This window comes from Bufo bufo, chromosome 2 (assembly GCF_905171765.1).
Source record: "Bufo bufo chromosome 2, aBufBuf1.1, whole genome shotgun sequence".
NCBI classification, from domain to species: Eukaryota; Metazoa; Chordata; class Amphibia; order Anura; family Bufonidae; genus Bufo; species Bufo bufo.
The window spans coordinates 637,386,242-637,406,952 of record NC_053390.1 but is presented as its reverse complement, the minus strand read 5'-3'; the positions used below and the strand labels follow the sequence as shown (position 1 = coordinate 637,406,952).

At 43.5% G+C, this 20,711-nt stretch overlaps 1 protein-coding gene and 1 long non-coding RNA gene across 3 annotated transcripts in view; one reads left to right on the top strand and one right to left on the bottom strand.

Moving 5' to 3' along the window:
• Nucleotides 1-9,953, bottom strand: part of IL15 (interleukin 15) — a 128,456-nt gene extending 118,503 nt beyond the window's left edge. Inside the window, exon 1 of one of the 2 annotated variants that reach the window (XM_040418487.1) lies at nt 9,748-9,953. The gene's annotated coding sequence lies outside the window, so the exon portion shown is untranslated. The remainder of the gene's footprint in view (nt 1-9,747) is intronic. The other variant, XM_040418488.1, reaches the window with a different exon arrangement.
• Nucleotides 2,710-20,277, top strand: LOC120989999. The gene is made up of 3 exons (XR_005776352.1): nt 2,710-2,837; nt 7,781-7,782; nt 20,265-20,277. It is a non-coding gene; the product is annotated as an uncharacterized LOC120989999 (long non-coding RNA).
• The last annotated feature ends 434 nt before the right edge of the window (nt 20,278-20,711 follow it).

Genomic DNA, 20,711 nt, shown 5'->3' with positions numbered 1-20,711 from the left:
CCGGCGCCTTATTGTTCGCCTGCTATTTTAAGGCTGATGAGAAAAAGTATTGGGCAAGTTCCTTAGAAAACTTATACTGGCAAAATTCTACACAACAATACAATGACGCATAGATACAATTTTCCTGTCAAGAAATAACAAGGAGAGGATACTTATGTGCATAATACAATCAGTCCCCAACCATCGTTCTCTGGTTCTTAGCTGGGGTCTTGGGGGATGCTTTCTCCGCTGCTCTGTGCCTTTTTGGTTGCGTCGGTGTCACCGTGTTCCAAGAGTCACGAACTGGTATAGCTGGAAATGGGAGATCATCTTCTTCCAAAAGAGTCCAGTCTTTTAATTGAATGTCTGTAATATCTAGCTTATTGAAGATCGGCGTGAGTTCTTCTGGTGTTCTTATCATGTAGGATCTGCCCTGATGAGTGATCAGGAGGCCAACTGGAAATAGCCATCGATATTTAATGCTTTTATTCCTCAACTCTCTTGTCAGAGGTTGGAGTCGACTTCTGAACTGTAAAGTGAACCGTGAGATGTCATGGAATAAGGAAATCTCGCTGTCTTCCCACACTATTTTTTTGTAGCTGTTCTAGCCTTTTGGAGGATGCTTTCCTTCGTTCTAAAGCTCTGAAGACAGCAGAGAACATTTCTAGGAATATCTGTTTGAATATGCTTAGGTCTGTACACTCTGTGGGCTCTATTTCGATGTGTAGCTCCATGTTCTCGTCTTGTTGAAGCAGTTCATTAAAGAGTTGTGTCAACACAGCCCGAATGTCTTTGTCAAGTACAGTTTCTGGGAGACCTTTAAGCCTAATGTTATTTCTACGTGACCTGTTTTCCAGGTTGTCCAGGTGTACTCTCATATTGTAAAGTTCTCTACGGTGATTAAGAATGTTTTTTTCCACATGTTCCTTGTTGACTATAAGCGCAGAGGTCGATTCTTCTATAGCGTTCGTTCTAGAAGAGATTTGACGGATGTCAGCTTTAATTTCAGAGAGTTCTTGCTTAATAGTAGAGGAAAAGTCTTTAAGTAGGTCTTTGATACATTCCTTGGAGGGAAGGGCTTTGACGTAATTTTTCACCTCCATTAGAGTGCTAGGAGCTGTGTCATCCTCACTTTCTGAGCCGCTGGAGATGGCGTCAGTTGTTTTATTTAGTAACCTCTGAAGATTTTTTTAAGGGCTTTAAGGCCCTTGGGAGTGGCCTCCATTGTGACTTTACTTTTGCCCATTTTGATAGCTTACAGGCGCCTGGTACATAAAAGACTTTAGGTTTTCAGCTACATAACCGTGAGTGTCTCTTTATGTTAAGATAGATGAAGCACTGGGAGGTAGGTATCACTGGCTATGTAATATAGAGTTACATCCCGCTGTAATCTTGATAAATGTCCGTTCTATGAGGGCGCTATGTCTGGTTTTCCTGTTGTAAGCAGGTTCTGATTCAAGTGCTTATTTGTCGCTGTAACAGGCTCTGAGCTCTGGAGCGCTCAGCAGCATCAACAGAAAGTCTTTCAGATCAAGTCGCCCAACTCCTACAGCCTTGGGATAAACTCTCAGTCCCACGCTATATGCCGGGCTGATTTTCTTCTGCATATTAGATGTCTAGTATGCAGCTCCAGCTGCAGCTTCCTATTTCAATAAGACTTTCTGATCGCTTATTAACAAAGTCCCTGGGGGTCTATTCAGGGGTATGGTTGTGGTATTATTCACTTGAATAATATTGAAGTGGTGTTAATTGATTTATCAGCTTTTCAAAAGCTCAATTTGTGCAAATCTGATTTAAAAAATACTCAACAGTTACTACTTCCTCTTTAATTCAACAGGGGATCACAGGCAAGCTCAGTAAAGCGCATTCAGGCGCAAGGATCTACTATACACACTTTCAGGTAGTGATCACCAGAGCTATTTGTGGCTTATACAGCAGGTCCCTTCTGTTTATTCAGCCACACTCCGCAGCCGTGGGTGCTAGTGGTAGCTGAGGTATTATACCGGGCTCCGCTACGGTTAATAAGCAGATGCTCTTATCAAGGCGGCGGCCGGATCAACCGGAAGTTCGGGTCCCGGCTCCCTGCTCAACTTGGTCCTATGTACTGATGGGGCAATTACTAACCCCACTTGCGTACCTTATGCTTGTTTCTTGCTGATATTCTCTGGTACTGGCGCTTGTATTAGTTCCCCGCCGGGTGCGCTAAGCTGTAGGTGCAGAGAAGCGGCCCTTTACTCCTATTGCCGGCTTCTAATCTCGGCCGGAACAATTTTCACCGGTCCTGCTCGCAGATCAGATCCCGTATTGTACAGCGTTATCCCCCGCTGACAGGAGGTATTTTCTTGATGTCACTGGTCCGGGTGTCTGCTTCAGTCTCCGGTAGTCTGCAGAGCCCTGCAGGCTTAACAGAGCGGCACTATTTTCTTCCTGGCCTCGGTTCCCAGTCGGGACTGCTTTCACTGGTCTTCCGGTCTTAAATTTAGATCAGGCCTCAAAGTATCCAGCAATGTTTTGGTTGTAAAAAACAATGGTGTAGGGGTGTCTGAGTAACAGCCCCTCTTATTCTGTCAAAAATGCCTCAGATTTTGATAATAAAGGCAGTTTAAGCATGAAAAAAATCACTTATAAAGCAGGAGCTCCTCAAGCATGCGTCTGCTCAACTCAGCAGTCAGCTCCGCCCCCCCCCCCCCCCCCCCCCCCCCTAAATTAGCAATTCTGTAAAAAAAAAAATACGGCGTTCACCGTAAGGGATAATTTACACGATATTTATGTAGTCTGGGTCGTTACGGACGTGGCAATATCAAACATATGGGGGAGATTTTTTTTTTTTTGCAATTTTTTTCATTGAAAAGCATATTGTCGATGAAAAAAAAAGCGCAATTTTTTTAATCAGATTTTTTTTATTCAATAAATGGTTTTTTTTGTACTTTTTTTACAACTTTATATTCCCACAAGGATGCTATAACAGACAGTATTTTGATTGCTTTAAAAATGCTATGCATTATCCCTATAATGCATTGCATTTTAATGGCAATGCTATTTTAACATTGACCAGCAGGATGCGCCAGAGAGGCGCAGGATGCGCCAGAGAGGCGCAGCCTGCTGGAAATTACTACAGCCCGGACCGGGGCCTACATCGGAAGCCAGGTAGGGTTCACACACATCAGCATTATAAAAAGAAGAAAAATTAAATCTGGGACTCAATCAGCCAGGTATGGAAGGTTCGTCTTAAAGTGGAGAAGATTAGAAACTGGTAAATCATCCCAGGACCGAAATTACTTCAAGGTTACAAATACAAAAGTCACTCTCAGCTATGATCAGTCCATGGGATTCAAAGAGAAGACACAATGTGGAATTCACTATCCATGAATTACATCAATTATTGTGTCACATTTGCAAGAATACATCAAGACGACCCTCAAGACATTTAGAATAATATTCTAGGAAGAGATGAGTGAAAATTATTTCAATGCGCCACATGCTGTGATAGCTGGTACCAAGTATGGACACCTGAGTCGTAAAGGGATACTCCATCATTAGGACGAGAAACTTGAATGAAGGCGACAGGGTCCTTACACTCCGTTCTGTGCCTCCGTTCAGCACCGGACCTCCCAGATTGCGGACGCATTGACGCATTGAATGTGTCCACATCCGTGATGGGGTGCAAAAAACGGCCAGGGCCCATATATTACGGGTTTAGCCAACACACAGTCGTGTGCTTGAGCCCTAATGTGTAGAATTTTTTGTCACGTTGTTACTCCTTATGTGCTCCTCCTCAGAGTAACAGATCAGACAGTTCTCATCCTGCATTGCTGCCATCTATTCCGGGCTGTTCTCCTCCCCATCTACTCCCCTGGCTGAAGAAGAAGAAGTCTGCAGCCTCTTGAGCATTACTTGAGCATTTCATGTACTGCTGACTCACTGCTGATCCTCTCACATGACATTTGCATGAAAAAAATCTGCCTATTTTCTTCCTTTTTTGCCTTTGTTTTTCTCCATTTACTTTCAATGCAACTTATGACAAAATAATTCTAAATGTATTAAAGGGGTTGTCCGGCCATGGAACTGACAACCCCTGGGGCCCTCCGCTGTTCCCCTGAACATGACAAATCTGAACGCTACATCACAGTATTAATGTACCGTTCAAGCCGCTGTGACCACTGAGGTCCTGTGGGGACTGGAAGCCGTCGGGAACAAAGCAGTGGCAGGACCCCAGGGAGGACCTCAGAGGTTGGCTCCAAGGCCAGCCAACCCCTTTGACTTTTTCTGGTCATCTACATGTAATAGGAAACAGCCTCCAGGAGATTTAGCGACAACAGGAGCATCCTGGCCGTCCCAGCTGCCTCCATACCCTAAAGAATCATGCACCTCTGTGTCTAACATATCAACAGGACAGAAGGGACTGGAAGGAAAATCACAAAAGTCTATTCACATACGGAAGATTTGTTTCAGTAATTTCTGCACTGTCTAATTCATCTGAATAGGGCTTGCACTACATCTTTTTCTGGAAGAGTAATAATACTCCTCTTAGCATTTTAGTATTTTCAGCCGAGGAGGAGTATGAAAGTTGCAATAATTCAAATAAATAATATGTAGGCATAGATAATGTTAAGAGGTTGCTATTTATACAGGGAAACCATTTTTAATCTAATTAACATCTCTCTTCTCCATTCAGCATCCTTCAACATACAGTCCCATATGGATATATACACTGCTCAAAAAAATAAAGGGAACACTTAAACAACACAATGTAACTCCAAGTCAATCACACTTCTGTGAAATCAAACTGTCCACTTAGGAAGCAACACTGAGTGACAATCAATTTCACATGCTGTTGTGCAAATGGAATAGACAACAGGTGGAAATTATAGGCAATTAGCAAGACACCCCCAATAAAGGAGTGGTTCTGCAGGTGGTGACCACAGACCACTTCTCAGTTCCTATGCTTCCTGGCTGATGTTTTGGTCACTTTTGAATGCTGGCGGTGCATTCACTCTAGTGGTAGCATGAGACGGAGTCTACAACCCACACAAGTGGCTCAGGTAGTGCAGCTTATCCAGGATGGCACATCAATGCGAGCTGTGGCAAGAAGGTTTGCTGTGTCTGTCAGCGTAGTGTCCAGAGCATGGAGGCGCTACCAGGAGACAGGCCAGTACATCAGGAGACGTGGAGGAGGCCGTAGGAGGGCAACAACCCAGCAGCAGGACCGCTTCCTCCGCCTTTGTGCAAGGAGGAACAGGAGGAGCACTGCCAGAGCCCTGCAAAATGACCTCCAGCAGGCCACAAATGTGCATGTGTCTGCTCAAACGGTCAGAAACAGACTCCATGAGGGTGATATGAGGGCCCGTCGTCCACAGGTGGGGGTTGTGCTTACAGCCCAACACCGTGCAGGACGTTTGGCATTTGCCAGAGAACACCAAGATTGGCAAATTCGCCACTGGCGCCCTGTGCTCTTCACAGAAGAAAGCAGGTTCACACTGAGCACATGTGACAGACGTGACAGAGTCTTGAGACGCCGTGGAGAACGTTCTGCTGCCTGCAACAGCCTCCAGCATGACCGGTTTGGCATTGGGTCAGTAATGGTGTGGGGTGGCATTTCTTTGGAGGGCCGCACAGCCCTCCATGTGCTCGCCAGAGGTAGCCTGACTGCCATTAGGTACCGAGATGAGATCCTCAGACCCCTTGTGAGACCATATGCTGGTGCGGTTGGCCCTGGGTTCCTCCTAATGCAACACAATGCTAGACCTCATGTGGCTGGAGTGTGTCAGCAGTTCCTGCAAGACGAAGGCATTGATGCTATGGACTGGCCCGCCCGTTCCCCAGACCTGAATCCAATTGAGCACATCTGGGACATCATGTCTCGGTCACGTTGCACCACAGACTGTCCAGGAGTTGGCAGATGCTTTAGTCCAGGTCTGGGAGGAGATCCCTCAGGAGCTCATCCGCCACCTCATCAGGAGCATGCACAGGCGTTGTAGGGAGGTCATACAGGCACGTGGAGGCCACACACACTACTGAGCCTCATTTTGACTTGTTTTAAGGACATTACATCAAAGTTGGATCAGCCTGTAGTGTGTTTTTCCACTTTAATTTTGAGTGTGACTCCAAATCCAGACCTCCATTGGCTGAAAAATTTGATTTCCATTTTTTTATTTTTGTGTGATTTTGTTGTCAGCACATTCAACTATGTAAAGAACAAAGTATTTCAGAAGAATATTTAATTAATTCAGATCTAGGATTTTTGTGTTCCCTTTATTTTTTTGAGCAGTGTATGTGAGACAGGCACCGACTATTATAGATGTACATGTGACAGACACTGACTATTATAGATGTATATGTGACAGGCACCGACTATTATAGATTTATATGTGACAGGCACCGACTATTATAGATTTATATGTGACAGGCACCGACTGTCACATATACACACTGACTATTATAGATGTACATGTGACAGACACTGACTATTATAGATGTATATGTGACAGGCACCGACTATTATAGATGTATATGTGACAGGCACCAACTGTTATGGATGTATATGTGACAGGCACCGACTATTGTAGAAGTATATGTGACAGACACTGACTATTACTGATGTATATGTGACAAGCATCGACTATCATAGATGTATATGTGACAGACACTGACTATTACTGATGTATATGTGACAGACACTGACTATTATAGATGTATATGTGACAGACACTGACTATTATAGATGTATATGTGACAGACACCGACTATTATAGATGTATATGTGACAGGCACTGACTACTATATGTGTATTTGTGACAGGCACTGACTATTATGGACGCATATGTGACAGACACTGACTATTATAGATGTATATGTGACAGACACTGACTATTATAGATGTACGTGTGACAGACACTGACTATTATAGATGTATATGTGACAGGCACCGACTATTATAGATGTATATGTGACAGGCACCAACTGTTATGGATGTATATGTGACAGGCACCGACTATTGTAGAAGTATATGTGACAGACACTGACTATTACTGATGTATATGTGACAAGCATCGACTATCATAGATGTATATGTGACAGACACTGACTATTACTGATGTATATGTGACAAGCATCGACTATCATAGATGTATATGTGACAGACACTGACTATTACTGATGTATATGTGACAGACACTGACTATTATACATGTATATGTGACAGACACTGACTATTATAGATGTATATGTGACAGACACCGACTATTATAGATGTATATGTGACAGGCACTGACTACTATATGTGTATTTGTGACAGGCACTGACTATTATGGACGCATATGTGACAGACACTGACTATTATAGATGTATATGTGACAGACACTGACTATTATAGATGTATATGTGACAGACACCGACTATTATAGATGTACATGTGACAGGCACCGACTATTATAGATGTACATGTGACAGGCACCGACTATTATAGATGTACATGTGACAGGCACCGACTATTATAGATGTACATGTGACAGGCACCGACTATTATAGATGTATATGTGACAGACACTGACTATTATACATGTATATGTGACAGACACTGACTATTATAGATGTATATGTGACAGACACCGACTATTATAGATGTATATGTGACAGGCACTGACTATTATAGATGTATATGTGACAGACACTGACTATTATAGATGTATATGTGACAGACACTGACTATTATAGATGTATATGTGACAGACACTGACTATTATAGATGTATATGTGACAGGCACCGACTAGCAGGAATAACATTAAAATATAAGAAGCTTAGTTGTATTTGTGCTATGGAAGCTTCAGATGTAGGTGTACACGGTGTACGCAGCAGGGATGCTTGGACTTGCCTGACACTAGTCTATGTCAAAGGTAACTGGAGGTCACGAGCACCACGTGCTGCTGCCGCCATGGGCACGAGCAGCACACAGTCATGTGAACAAGCCCTTATACCTTTATGTCTGTGGAGGCTCCAATCCTGGATTTGGCTCCCAGTCACTGACGTGTATGCAGCACTAAACCAGGGCGGCAGCCCCTTCATTCTCAGGATAGGTGTGGTCCCACTGATAAAGTGATGGCATGTCCTAGAAATATACTACCCCTATAAGGCAGTGATACAGTTACTATTACGGAAAACTGTATTCACTTTTCACTACACAATGAATTTGCTGAGTTTCATATACTACATAGTAGCCGTGGTTTCTGTTCTTATACTATAAAGACTAAGGCTAGGGCTACACGACATTTGTTGTGCAATATTTTGTCGCACTAATGTCGCGCAATCATTTTTATAATTATAGTCTATGTTGTCGCCCTGCGACATGTGACATGCTGAAATGGATTTTTCTGCAACTGTCGCAGTCGCAGCATGTCGCAGTGCGACACTATAGACTATCATTATAAAAATTGTCGCGCGACAAAATGTCGCACGACAAATTTTGAAGTGTAGTTGTGCCCTATGTGTCGTGCGACACATGTGGTCGTGTAGCCCTAGCCTAAGGCTACTTTCAGACTAGCGTTTTTACTGGATCCGGCAGGGTTCAGCAAAAACGCTTCTGTTAGGGTACTTTCACACTAGTGTTTTTTCTTTTCCGGCATAGAGTTCCGTCCTAGGGGCTCAATACCGGAAAAGAACTGATCAGTTTTATCCCCATGCATTCTGAATGGAGAGAAATCCGTTCAGGATGCATCAGGATGTCTTCAGTTCAGTCACTGAACGGCGTTTTGGACGGAGGAAATACCGCAGCATGCTGCGGTATTATCTCCTGCCCAAGATTCCGGATCAGTTGCAGGAATGCCGGATCCGGCATTAATTTACATTGAAATGTATTAGTGCCGAATCCGGCATTAAAAATACTGGAATGTCGGATCCGTATATCCAGTCTGCGCATCCGCAGACCGGTAAAAATGTGGAAAAAAAATAGAAACTGATCCGTTTGTCCGTATGACAAATGGAGAGACGGATCCGTTCTTGCAATGCATTTGTACACGGATCCGTCTACAAATGCTGTCCGTTTGCATGCAGATTGTCTGATCCGGCAGGCAGTTCTGGCGGCCGGATCACTCTGCCGCAAGTGTGAAAGTAGCCTTACTGATAATGCAACTGTCTGTCTCCGTTATGAACGGATCCGGTTGTATCATCTTTAACATTGCCAAAACGGATCCGTCATGAACTCCATTGTAAGTCGATAAGGGACGGATCCATTTTCTATTGTGGCAAAGAAAACGGATCCATCCCCATTAACTTGCATTGTAGGTCACGCCGGATCCGTCTTGCTCCGCATCCCAGCAGGACGGAAAGCAAAATACACATACCGATAGGGAACTTAGAATGGGACCCAGTGAGCGATAATGTCTGTAAAGTGCTGCAAAATATAGTAGCGCTATATAAGTGCATAATAAAATCTAATAAAACGGCGCCATTTGTCCTCTCACCACCCACTTTCACTGCAGCAGCACATGAACAGTTTCAGAAATCCAGCCACCTGCACCTGAAAGCCACTAATCACCCACCTGCATTATGACCAGGAAGTGGTGACAATAAGTAACAATGTGTCTAGCAGTATAGGAGCAGGGACAACACATGACATGTACACCACAGTAAATTGGGGACAGGTACACCCATGACATCCCCCAAGGTGGGGGGAGGGGGCGTCCCCGGATTACCCCTCACCTACCACCAGTGACATGCACAGACAGAAGCGCACAGTCAGAACAGGGACGTACAGCAGGCTCTGCAGGACTCACAGCTACATCTCCTCCGGGCTGAAGACGCGGGAACGGTCGCTGGTCGTCAGAAGCCGCACACAAGTCCGGGCGGCAGCGCGTTATCTGTCAGCTTCCTGCTGCATGTGCGGAGCCCCGGGAGCTTCTCCAGCTCGGCAGTCCTCCCGCCCCCTGCACACACCACTATCACTTGTGCCATGCCCATACGTACAGCGCTCGTGCCACCGTCACAAGCTGCCCGCTTCGGCCATGTTCCACACCAGAGGCTTCCCTGCATGGCATGGGACAGTTTGTAGTGCGTTATCTCCTCCCTTCATTACAAAAGTGTTGGTAGAAAGTCATTTCTTTACGTCTCAGTTCACACACTGGACAGAAATGGACAGGTTGTGGCATAGGAGGGTCCTTCACAGCCCCCACCCCACCAAAAGCTGGTCTTGTGGCCACTACATAGGAGGTGTAGTACAGGCTGTGTTCACACTGCGCTTCCATCAGGATTATACTTCCAAATAATCAGCAGGGTGGCTCATGCACATCAACGTTTTGCGGTCCGCAAATTATATGGATGCCACCCATAATAGAAACGCCTATTCTTGTCCGCAAAACGAACAAGAATAGGACATGTTGTATTTTTTTTTTTTTTTTGGCGGCACCACGGAACGGAGCAACGGATGCGGACAGCACGTCTGTCAGCTTATTTTCAGTTTATTTTTATTTATTTTTTGTTTATTTTTATATGTAAAATTGGGAAAGGGGGGTGATTTGATTTTTTCAATATTTTTATGTTTTTTTTTTTGTTTGTTTGTTTTTTACTTTTAGCCCCTTAGGAGGCAAGAACCTGCGCTCTACTGCTTATTTGTGCCCTAGACGCGGGATGGACAACCTGAGGCTGTCCAGCTGTTGCAAAACTACAACTCCCATCATGCTCGGCTGTAGGCTGATAGCTGTAGGCTTTCTGGGCGTGCTTGGAGTTGTAGTTTTGCAACAGTTGGAGGGCCGCAGGTTGGCCATCCCTGATCTGCAGCAGGGCATGGTGGGAGTTGTAGTTTTACAACAGCTGGAGAGCCGCCAGTTGGCCATCCCTGCCCTAGACCATAATAGTGAACTCCGCACATACCGGTGCTATTGACAGTGGCATCTGCGTCATCGCCGATCCCAGTCATTGCGGCTGGGTGCAGCCCTGCTCCATACAATCCCTTGCACATTACCACATACATGTATGTGAAGGGGTTAATATTTTAACTCTGTTTGACTTGATTTCCGTCTTTTGTTCATGACAGAACAGGGTAGTGCGTCCTGCAGACCACCGGTATTCAATCGTATGTGCAGCCACCAGAGAACTAAAACACAGTGTGAACCCCCAGCCTTGTATGGTGGCCATGAAGAGGTGTTGTCCTGGTGAAATCGTATGCAAACTGGATGTTACATTATTTTTTACTATCGAAGTCAATGAAAAACAGGATCAAAATGGACTGCTAGCCCTCAGGGACCCACTGCTATCTTGTCCCTGTCTCATGCCACCATTAAAGGGGTTATCCAATGTCTAAAACATGCCCTCCAATGCCCGGACCCCTCATATAGATTATATTTACACCGTGGTGACTCTAGGGAGGCTCGTCCGTGTCGTGGGATGCAGGAGCGACGTGGGTGCCGCGCAGGGTAAGTATAATCTATATGAGGGGTCCGGGCATTGTGGGACATGTTTTAGACATTGGATAACCCCTTAGGATACCAGTGTTTTTTTTTTGCTTTTGCGTTTTCATTTTCTTTGTAATGGCATATAATGCAGTGGGAAGCGAGGAAAAAATTCCAAAAGGGGTGGAATTGGAAAAAAGAACGCAATTCCTCCACCGTTTTATGTTTTTTTTTACATGGCATTCCTTTTGCGGCAAAACGGACAAAACTTCATTCTCTGTGTTAGTACAATTACAACGATACTACATATGTATAGTGTAATAATAAATTGAAACTTTGTAAAAAAAATAACCATATTCTGACCCCCATAACGTTTTTATAGTTATATCTACTGAGCTGTGTTGGGGCGCATTTTTTGCAGGACAACCTGTAGTTTTTTATTGATACCATTATGAAGTGTGTGTGACTTTTTGATCACTTGTATTATATTTTTTGGGGAAAGAGAAGCAATAAAAAAAATGGCAAATTGCCCATTTTGACTCTTTTTTCCGTTCCGCCATTTGCCTTGTTGAAAAAATATTTTTATATTTTAATAGTACGGGCGTTTTCGGTTGAGGTGATGCCCATAATGCTTTTTTTTTTTTTTTTACTTTTATATATATATATTTTTCTATCTTTTAACAGTTTTTTTTTTTTTTACTTTTTTATGATTTTGAAGCTCGTATTTGAGCCTACAAAATCCATATTTTTTTTTATTCTGAACGATCATGGGTCTTTTAGACCCATTATTTGAGCAGAATTACTCAATTCTTATGTTGGCCTGCCACCTGGTGGCCAAAATAAGAATTGCTGCTTTAATAACCTGGGTCTCTTCAGAGAGTCCCAGCGCATTGAAATCAATTACCGGCATCCTCATTGGCTGCAGAGGATGCTGGTAAGAAGCGCTTCCAGGGTTTTACACCCTTTAGATGCCGTGATCACACTTGATTGTGGCATCTAAAGGTTTTAATGACCGCTGTCGGCACTATTTAGCCGCGGGTCTGTGCTGTTTGAAACAGCGGAGACCCGCCGGCCATGACGACTGCTGCACGCAAGCAGAAAAAGACCACACTGGTCGAAACGTCCCTGAGAATTGGTGAATAAATATTGAAATGCTGAAGTTTTGAGAGTGCCGTGGTATACCTTCCATTCATCAGTAGCTGTGACGGGGTGCTTGCAGACTGGCACCTGACACTGCGGGCACCACCACTACAAAATCCGACTGTTGTGCTGCTGCACCCTTCTTCTTTTTTCTTTCACACACATGACATGTGCCATAATGTGCAACTTTTTAACGCCACAATGGCGTAAGGGGCTTAATAAATGTCCCTCAATTAGTTTTTTTGTGTCTCTATAAAAGAAATGAACGGTGCGGCTCGGTGTGTGTTTAGTTTAGATTGTGCTTCTCCATCACTTGTCAGACCACGTTTATTAGTAATCAGGTAATTCCAAAGGGTTCACTTACTTTTTCTTACACCTGCACAGTGGTAAAGCCACTTTTTGCTACTGCCCAATGACTACAATGTGAACACAGACATGACGTCTCTTAGGATGACACTGTTTACTTGAAGCCACCGGTTTCCAGATTGAATTCCTGGCACAAAAGTTTTAATATGACTTCACAGAACCTGATAGGTATAAAAAATAATAAACTTTGCCGTCTACTTCAGCTCTTCAGTCTCTGTGAGGGAAGATTTCCTAAGGAAAGGTTACACTGTACGGAATTAGGACTATACCCAGAAGCTGGAGAAGGAGGACAAGACTGGAAAATCATACTTGTCATCTCAGGCGTGACAAGAAGGAAGGAAAATGCTGTTACAGATGTACCTTTGTTTCAAAGTGTGACACCATATTGTTAACATTAAACCCTACAGGACCCAACGATTTTTCATTTTTGTTTTTTCTCCCTGCCTTCCCGGAGACATAACTTTTTTATTTTTCCATTCACATAGCAGTGTGAGGGCTTGTTTTTTGCGGGACAAGTAGAACTTTCTACTGACACCATTTAATATTGCATATGATGTAATATGATGATATGCTGCACACTAAAACACTTTATATATATAGGTGTTAATTGTCATAGTTAATGAGATGACTGCTGAAAAGTGATCTGTACAGACCAAGAAGTGACTCCTATTACTAGGCTTCGTGGCCACTGTTAAAACTGCAGGATTTTATGTTTTTTTCTTAAATATAGTGACATGGAAAAAAAAATAAAAAATAATAATTATTTAAAAATATATTCAACATCAAAACATTGTGGGACATTTATGAAGACAGGTGATGTAGACGGCAGTCTTCGTCTCACCTAGGCTGGTGGTTCATCCGCCTAAGTTATCCAGCCTCTACATAACTTAGGCGTACTTTACAGGTCTAAATCTATGCCAGCTCCCTTGCTGGCGTAGATTTAGACCATTTTCTATGCCTTTTTTAAGGCCAGCCAGCCCGCCCTTTTCCTCGCCCATACCACTCCCTCTTTTTTTAGACCTGGTGTGAGTGGCGGAAAAGGGGAAAAAGATATACGCCACAACTTCCAGAAAAAGGAGTATAATGGCTATTTAATATGAGGACATGGGAATTCTAAGTTTTCGTGGTTGTAAAGCAATAAATGTGTGCAATATTCAAAATAATTTCAAAACATTTAGTTTAATGCCAGACACTACATTCCCAAATCTTATGTGTCAGTACACATTTTTAAGGTGGGGGTCGGACTCACTTGGGTGAGGGGCTATAGATTAGACAGTATTGGTAATGGATAGCAGATTTTGGCTAAGAAGAACATGAAGCAAGCGAGCGTTGTCCATGCATGAATGTATCCAATGGGGTATTAGAGAGAGTTTAACCTATCCAATGAGGATAAGACATGTATGGTTATTTATTTTATGCTCTTATATAGCACTGTCCCCAATGGGGCTCACAGTCTAAGGTCTCTATCAGTATGTCTTTGGAGTGTGGGAGGAAATAGAGTACCCGGAGGAAACCCACGCAAACATGGGGAGAACATGCAAACTCCACACAGATGTTGTCCTTGGTCGGATTTGAACCTTGGACCCCAGCGCTGCAAGACACCAATGCTAACCACTGACCCACCCACACTGTGCTGCCCACACCCCTTTGAGCATTTTCCTTTGTGCGATTGAAGCTGTTAATGCTCCCGGCTAGCCGCAATAAACCTTATTCTTCCTGAAGAATGTGTTTTCTGCATGGTATTCCACAACAGCTGGACTGAGAAAGCTTTCAATTTCCAAAAAATATAAGTTACAAACAACTTAGTCTTCTTCTGAAACTAGAAAATATGTATTTTTATTTATTTTAGTATTATTGTAATTCCATGCTCATTAGATTTATGTTATGGTACATACATCTACAAATAAACACTGTTTTTCCTTGTGGATTTGGTCAGTGATTTTCATCAGTGATTGTGCGCCAAAACCAAGAGTGAAACCTACACAGAAGTATAATAGTAAGATTTGCACCTGTTCTGTATTTTTGACCAACACCTGGTTTTGCCTTACAATCACTGATCCCCGATCAAACACTGACCAGATGACTTAAAGGCTATGTACATCTTCAGAGGCAATTTTTTTAATGATTGCATGTTACTCATTTTTGGATAAAACTAATTTTTCAATTGGCCTTCATTATTAATTTTAAGCTGTTCTGTCACAAAGGGTTAACTGTTTTTCTAGCTGCTTGACTGGTACCTTCACTTTCACTTTGTGCTAGTCATCTAATAAACCTTATATCTAAACTACTAAGAAGTCATAAACACTTATTTAAGCCACATTCTTATCAGTAAGATAAGAACTGAGCTATTTATAAGGTCAGAGATCAGAGATAAGGAGTCCATCTGCTCCAGGTCTGACAGAAAATCCATTGGGTGCTAAAAGGGCATGTCAGCTCTGTACAGAAAAAAGGACTCCATATTTTTAATAAAGACCAATTTCAGTGATAATGTAAATGTCCCTGTAGACTGCACAGTATTGAGGCAGATTATCGCTAACGAGTGATAATCTGCCTGTTTAAAGGTGCCACTTATTAGTTGGAACATTGGTGCAGTCATGTAAATTATCATTTGTAGGCAGCAGATCATGCCATCTAAACAGCACTCTGCTGCCAGCAAACAATGATTCTGTGGGGACAAGCGATGGCATTAGCTATCACTCCTCCCCATACTGTATGTAAACACTTTCTTCCCGACAATCCTTTTCCTTTGCTCTATCAAGCAGTGTAAAGGGGCCTTAAAGGTGTTGAACACTTTCTGGTTTCTATTGACAATGTGTTTGTGAGATGATTATATGGCACTTACTAATATAGTCTTAGTTGGTATTCTGCATCATTTACTATATTTCCTAAGATATGCCCCATTGTTTGCCAAGTCCTTTGTGCTGTCCACACTGAAGTCTTATTCATAAAATGGCTCCTGGTGGAGGGTCATGTGACCAGGCATATCACTTCCATGTGATGTCTTCTCCATCTCCACTTGTACTATTAGGAGTTTATTGCAGGTCAAGTGTGTTTGAATGGAGAAGTTGTAATGTGTTTGGTCGTATCACCCTCCATCAGCTGCCATTTTATAGACAGTACCTCTATGTGGACAGCACATAGGATATATTAGTAAGTGCCATATAGTCATCTTACATAGATCTTACATACACATTCAAGCTCGGACTGGCCCACAGGGGAATCCCCTGGTGGGCCCCTGAGAAAGGTGGGCCCCGGTCCACCAGCACAGAATCTCAAATAAAATACAGTTTATTATTATAGACGCATCCGAAGGTTAAGATGGCCTCTAGGAATACAGGCAGGCCAGCCAGTATCCTCTCTTCCTTGGGACCCATCTATTGAATTTGTTGCATAATCTTATAGCATCTTGTTGCTGCCTGCCTTTGTGTGGGCAGGTAATATTTGCATGTCGCTGTACAGTGGGCCCCCAGAATGAATATTACTGGTGGGCCCTAAGCTCCCAGTCTGACACTGTACACATTGGTCACAAGTAGACAGAAAGTGGCCAACCCATACAATGATCTAATAGCTGCATCTTCAGCCACTGTTTGTATTTGGCAGGAGGCTAATCTAAGACAAACAGAAGATGCCCAAAGCAGCTGCTGCACACTTATCATATGAAGTACAGTAATTGTACATATATTGAGTTAGCTTTGCCTATCGTGATATGTTTCGTGTCCAATTTTCTTAGGAGACTCATTTATCATTTGAATTCTGATCTAATCGTGTGAATTAAAAAAACATATCTCTTGTAATAGCGTGCAAGCCGTGCAGTGATCGAACAGTTAATAAATAGTTAACTTTCCATGGATTGGATAAATCTACTTGATGGAAAGATTATTGTTAGTCACCGCTACATCCCTTCGTATAGTCAGAAATATGATCGATTTTAGCAGTGTAAATGCTCCAGGGGCGAACAAGGAACAATCACAATATCCAAAATATTTTGTGTAATTAAATGTCTTTTAATTGGAATCCAGTCACTAAATTATTGCCAATCATTAATGAAAACATATGTGCCCGAATAATAGGACATTTAAGGCTCCTTTTGTGTGCCGATGATCCCAATTATTGGGAAGAAGCATTCCTAGGAATGCTCGTTCTCAGTAATTGTCCTGTGCAGTGATGGCCAGTTCGCAGTGTTCGCCGGGGGCCTTTTTCGGGCTGTTCTCGGAACTGTAACGGTCACGTTCACACACACACAGGGGGAAGGGTAGTGACCACTGTGCTCCACCCTCACCCCTGGCCCTGCCTACTTGCCTCACGAGTCCTGATGACAGGGGACAACTGGACGGCAGTCCCTAACTTAGGATATGTGCAGGGAAGACAGACAAGACAAAATACGGAACATGAACGGACCGGGTCAGAACCAAGAGAGCTAGGCAGTACAACGGATTAAGCAAAGAATGGTCAGGAGAAGCCGGGGTCAAATACCAGGAGAGTAGCGAAGTACAAGAGGAGTCCAAAGAGAGTAGTCAGGTGGGAGCCGAGGTCACAATACCAGGATGTATGCGCAGTACAGGAGGAGCAAGCAGAGGATCGTCAGGGAACAGGATCAGGTAAATATTCAGTAGTCCAACAAATAGCCAGGAACCTCGAAATTAACAGGCAACCTGTAGCCAGCAGGCTGCCTGTATTTATAGTGGGGAGTGAGGGTCATGTGACGTGGCCAGCGTCACCTGACCGACAGACCAACCAGTCGAGCACCGAGTGATCAGCTCGGCGCTCAAGGCAGACTAGGAGCAGGGAGCCACCCAGCTAGTAAAGCCGCCCTGGGAATGAGGTCAAACACAGAACCTCATTCCAAAAGCTAAGCAACAGTTCTGCGGGCAATAGGGGACCGAGTGCACCTTCGGAACCCCGTGACAGGAACTGTCTGCTCCCGGTGACCGCATTTGATTTCAGACCAGCTCGCGGCACAGGTAAGGGCTTACCTGTGCATCGCCGGACAGGTGAGTCTAACCTTACTAAAGATGGCAGCCCGCATGTGTTCGTTGGCGAACACTGCGAACTAGCCATCACTGGTCCTCTGTACCACCCATCACCCAATGAACGCACAAATGCTCATTTACTGGGTGAAGCATTAATGATGTAGTACCCAAAATCATCATTTCTGGGCAGCAGATTGTGCTGTAAGGGGATGATTGATGGCAGTAGCGATTGTTCATCCCCATGGTGCATCATGTAAATGCAGCTCTCACCTCTGCTTACAGTGAGGCAATCATTGGGAACAATCATTTATTTCCAATAATAGAATAACAAGTCAGCGTATGTAAAGGGGCCTGTAAGACCCATGTTTATTCTTTGAGTGATCAGTGACGCCTTTACACAGAGCAGTTATAAGGAACATACCGTATAAAAAAAGAATTTGTACTAAAACCACACACCGTATGCGTATAACTTATTGTGGGTGCTTCAGTGGAAGGATTGCCCTGCACTCTGTCTTTGATGTAAGAAGTTACAAAAGGTTTTTACTATGCTCAGCAACATTTGAACCAAAAAAAGGTTACATGAAAACGCAAAAAGCGACAAATAACATAAACCCCTCTAGCAAAGCTAGCTCAGCAACATGAAAAGACCTATAACAAAACACTGAGACTAATTAGCTATAAAAATATATATTTTATTGAAATACATGTTAAAAAACATCCAAAACGAGATGACAAACGTATAAATATAAAGTGCGGTACACCCCTGGGAGATATAAATCATGGGTATGGCATAAAAAGGAATGTAGGAAGAGGATACTAAAATTAACCTACTGAATGGGCATCCAATCATATAAAGTGCAAAGTGCCATATAGATGAAGTACAGAGACAAGCCCTATTATACAACAGAGGTTGTATCCCTACCCTACCAGATAACTATCAAGTAGTATATAATATATACAAGTAATCACATACCGTTGTAAAAGTGATATCTCCGCAGGAAGACCGCACACCCCGACGCTCATTTCGGTGGAAACCTTTCTTCTGATTGCTCAGCAACAATTGCTTGTCATGTAGTGCTTCATCCAATAAGTACATAACAGATGAGTTTATATCCAGACCAGGGGCGTAGCTATAGGGGGTGCAGAGGTAGAAGTAGCTACCGGGCCCCGAAGTCTGAGGAGGCCCAAAAACCCTTGTACCGAATAAAAAGTGTAAAAAAGTGCATGCTGGTCAAGTTACACCTCTGACTGGAGGGAAGGGGTTAGGTTAAGAATTTGGCATGAGGGGATGCCATTTCAATTTTTGCCTCAGGCAGCAGGAAGGCCATGTGCTCCCCTGCCCCTGGCAACAAAGCACCAAGAGAAGGGGAGTCCAAGCTGAACTCTTGCACCAGGGCCCATGAGCCTTTAGCTACGGCCCTGATTCATGACGTCGTTTTGTTCAACGTTTCGGACCTTTGTCAAGTCCCATCTAGGTCTGGTAAAGAGGATAGCCGACAGTGTCAAGCTGCACACCTAGTGGAATGAAGCATTCATAAAGGTCCTACAAGACCAAAATGTTGTACATTGATTACAGCATGGATATATACTAATCTGTTATGTACTTATTGGATGAAGCACGTACTGATAGAGCAGTTCTAAACTTGAGTCTGACACCAGGCTCATTATCACTAGAGATAAGCGAATCAAAGTTGACTAAGTGGAATTTGATCCGAATTTCAGGAAAAATTCTATTTTCCACAAAGCCAAATTTCCTTACGCTTCGTGGTAACGAATCTAAAATGGCTGCTGCACATGCTAGGACATGGAGCAAAGAACTCTGGGAACGAGGGATCACCCACAATGCCATGCATGCAGCCAATCAGCAGCCAGCCAGCCCCTGTGATGTCGCAGCCCTATAAATAGCCTCAGCCATCTTTGATTCTGCCATTTTCTAGTGTGCTCAGTGCAGAGAGAGATGTCAGCAGGCGCTAGGGACAGTGCTAGGAAAGACTTTATTGTGCTGAAAAAAACGATTTATAAGTTCAGGGAAAGATTATTCATAGTGTAGGGAAAGGATAGGGAGGCATCATCTACACTATAAAAGGAGAACAGGGTGCAATAGGGTACAGCCTGGGTAATACAGTTGTGTTCCAAATTATTCAACCCCCAATGCTGTAAAGGGTTTTAGGGAATTTAATGTACATTTGTAATTGTGTTCAGAATGAAATCTTACAAGGACTTTTTAAAGAACCAAATGCAACTAAAATGACATCAATTGTTTTTGTAATACAGTATTAAATGTTTTTTTTTGTGATTTCTTCATTGACACAATTATTCAACCCCTTAAAGACTACCACTCTTAAGAAGAGAGGTTAATTCAAGTGTTTTCGAAAACACCTGTGGATGTCAAGGAGCAGCAATCAAGCATAATAAGCACCAATTAGGCAGATTTAACCACTTACCGTCACACTAACGCCGAAAGGCGTCATCTCTGCGGCGCTCCCAGGTCACACTAACGCCGATTGGTGTCATCTCGCGTGACCCGAGATTTCCTGTGAACGCGCGCACACAGGCGCGCGCGTTCACACGAACGCATAGTGCACAAGTTCTTCTGCAGCCTGCCGGCCGCGATCATTGGCTGGCAGGCTGTAGATTTTTGAATCGCCGAATGAAAAGGTTATGTCAGACGCTATTTTCAAAATAGCGTCTGATATAACTGCTGCCTGGTCCTCTGGTGGTCCCTTTCGCTTGGATCTACCACCAGAGGACACAGGCAGCTCAGTAAGTAGCACCAAACACCACACTACACATTTACACATTACCCTGTCATTTATTAACCCCTTATTTAGCACCTGATCGCCCATATTAGACTCCCTGATCACCCTGATCACCCCC